General features: G+C 37.7%; 1 pseudogene; it reads right to left on the reverse strand.

Moving 5' to 3' along the window:
• Positions 1-1,718: 1,718 nt before the first annotated feature.
• On the reverse strand, positions 1,719-2,333 carry LOC104598373 (leucine-rich repeat protein FLOR 1 pseudogene; annotated as a pseudogene).
• Between the last annotated feature and the right edge of the window lie 1,053 nt (positions 2,334-3,386).

The raw sequence follows: 3,386 nt of genomic DNA on the forward strand, positions 1-3,386 counted from the left end.
ACACCGCCGTAACCCCACCCCAAGAGATTGGCACAAACCCCTCATCTTCTTGCTTGTCTTCACATTCATGGCTTAAATCTTGACACTCGCAAAGAGAAAAGTGGCTACTGCTTTGGTTTGGTCTGTTTGGTGGCACTTGTTGGGGTTTGGGTCTCCCTGGTTCTCTTTGAAAATTTGAAGAATGATGAAGGGTGAAAAAGCATTTTACAGTAATAAGGTATATTTAAGTCTTTTTAAAAAATCCAAGGTATGTTTAAGTCAATTTATGAAAACTCAATGTATGTTTAAGTCTTTTACCCTTATTATAAGTACTGGTCTATTCTTTTTCTTTTAGGTTAATTAAATCTGAACTGATACCACTATGGGCAAACTTCTTAAAGGACCCTTACATTTTAGGAAATTGACTAACTCTACCATTGCTATTTACATATTGTCTTAAAGTACCCCTAAGTTTTCTAACAATTGACTAAATCCTCCCCTATAATCAGTGTCCATTAATTCTCATCACAATCTGTTTACACTATTGTGACACCACGTGATGCATAGAATTTTTTTTAAACCCATTATTATCCTTTTGTCATCAATTTTTCCCTACATGATTCTTTAAATTTTCAAAATATAGTTCAACAAACTTTAAAAGAGATTTCAACTTAGCATCAACAAAATTTTAACATATCCATCCACGATCCACGATTTCCTTTCTTCCTCCTCTCCTCTTTCCTTTGTCTCCCCATTAGAAAGTCTATAGTTGTGCCTGAGGACTAAACCAGACTGAAATTTTCAATCTGAAAATTTGAAAATTGAATGCCAGTGTTTGGTTGGCCAGCCGGGATTGTCTCACCTAATCCAATGGTTGTCTCACTCTCACCACTATTCCATTGGTATACCAAATTACCATGGCATGGACTGATGGTTGTTGTATTGTATATAGCCATGTAGACCCATCAATGGTGTTGGGGCCTATTAGAGCCGATTGGATTTTACCAAATTTGAGAGTATGATACTCTCTTACATATGCTTGTGCCATTGATATCATCATCCACCAAAATCACAACATAGAAACACACATAGGCAGAACTAAAAATAAAAATGAAATTTTTATGAGTATCGATCATAAAGTTATCTTCTGTTAACCCAAAACTTTTTTTTCTATTCACACTTGGCTTTCCCACTCAAATTCATATGAGGCTTCCTCCCTTCTCTGCCATCACCACCACCATTATTACTAGTATCAATGCCAAAACAACTGCCAACCCAAGAACAATAGTTGTTGCTGTTCTTGTATTTGTATCTCATCCCATCAATCTTTTGCCCTATCTTCTCAGTCTCTGCCATCCACAAACCCTTTTCTTCAGGTAATCATTACTCAACTCCTTTAGTCTTCCCAGACCATCTTGCCACTTTATACCTCATACCCCAACTACGACATCACCACCAACAACACAAGAAACAAATACATCATTTTGAATATTTTAAAAAGAATGATGGGTAAAACAGTCCTTTCCATTTTTTTGTTAATAAGCTAACGACAAAGAGAATTTAGTCAATTGTCAAAAAAAACTTAGAAATACTTTAAATCAATTTCTAAAGGGAAATTATTCAAACTTTTTCTGAATTCTCTTAAACCCACCACAACTTTTCAAAACATCCAAAACTTACCATGTCAGTGAGATAACAGTAACTTGATTAACGGGCATCATTAATTTACCATTTTACCTTCATCGGCCGCTGCTTCCCTTTCGTTTGAGAACTTGAAGAGAATCCTGTTCTTCTTCCTTAACAAAATCAAAGTCTAGCTGGTTATTAGATAGATTGATTGACATTGTTGTTGCATTCTCCCTGAACAAAATCAACGCATCCCCGATGAGATTGTTATACGACAGATCGATTCTCGACACGTTAAATTGTCCCAAAGATCTGGGTATCTCATTGGAGAGCTGGTTGTGAGACAAAAACATGGAGAAACCACCTAGCACATCTGCATTGAATCCCCCAGACGAGTTGGGTATGTTTCCGGTAAGTTTGTTCCATCCCAGGCTAAGAAGCTTCAGTTCATTGAGGTTGACGAGGGAAGGCGGGATCGAGCCGGAAAGCTGGTTGTAGGGCAACTCCAGCTCCTGGAGATTTTTGAGTTGGCTGAGGAACTCTGGGATGGGGCCGGAGAGAGTGATGTTATGTATGGTGAGGGATACCAGATTCTGAAGCTTTGTGAATGATGAAGGGATGGAGCCAGTGAGGTTGGGGATGCCATAGAATGCAAGGACCAAGAGGTGGGAGAGGTCGCCAATGGATGCCGGAATTTTGAAGGGAGATTTGATAGAATCTAAGACCATATTTCTGACTCGACAACTTGACTCTTGCTCCCAACATTATTTTATCAAGGGGAGGGTTGAGGGTTGAGGAGAAACGTTTTCATGCAGCAGCGTCAGAAGGGAGTGCATCTTCTTTACTTGAATTGCTTTGAGAAGACCCGCTTATTCTCGATAAGGTGATTGTATCTTGCATCAGCGAGACTCCTTTGCATGTAGCTGTGTTGCTCGGTCACCTCAATTTTGTGCGAGAGCTTCTACAGCGCAAGTTGGAGCTTGCTCTTGAAGCTGACTTAAGAAGACGACAGTCACCTCTTCACTTGGCATCAGCCAAAGGGTATGCTGATATTCATCTAGCAGCAATGAAGGCCGAGTTGAAGTCCTGAAAGAATTGGTTCAAGCAAAACCACAAGCAGCTCGATACAATTGCATCGTGGAGGGACCATTCTACACCTTTGTGTGAAGTATGACCGCCTGCCTGGAGGCACTGAAGTTGTTGTTGGAGTCAGTGGGTGATGACGATTTTGTAAACCTAAGGGATGATGATGGGAACACAGTTCTTCATCTCACTGTAGCTGATAAGCAAATTGAGGTATATATGTCTGTCTCACCTCTTTGTGTCAAAGAGACGTCACTTTAACAAATACTAAATAAGGTTAACACTAAATCATGGCCCTTTTTTGTAAACCGAACCGGTGGTACTGGTTTTTTCATTTTGCCAAACCGAAACCGAACTGGTACCACCGGTTAATCGGTTTGCCGGTTCGATCCTTCGGTTTTTTGGTTTTTTATATTTATAATATATGTATAATATTATATTATAAATAATAAATGATATATAATATATTATAAGTATTTTAAAGATATATAATATATTTGTAAATAGATTATTATAAATATAATATAAGTATATATTTATATATAATGAATATATATTTATATAAAATACATAGAAGATATATGACATATATTAAAAATATTTATAGAATATACATATAAATATATATACCGGTTGGTTCGGTTAACTGTCGGTTTTTTTATAGGTTAATCGAAAACTGAACCGGTCCTTCGATTTTT

This window comes from Nelumbo nucifera, chromosome 7 (genome assembly GCF_055504915.1).
Source record: "Nelumbo nucifera cultivar China Antique chromosome 7, China Antique-T2T, whole genome shotgun sequence".
NCBI classification, from domain to species: Eukaryota; Viridiplantae; Streptophyta; class Magnoliopsida; order Proteales; family Nelumbonaceae; genus Nelumbo; species Nelumbo nucifera.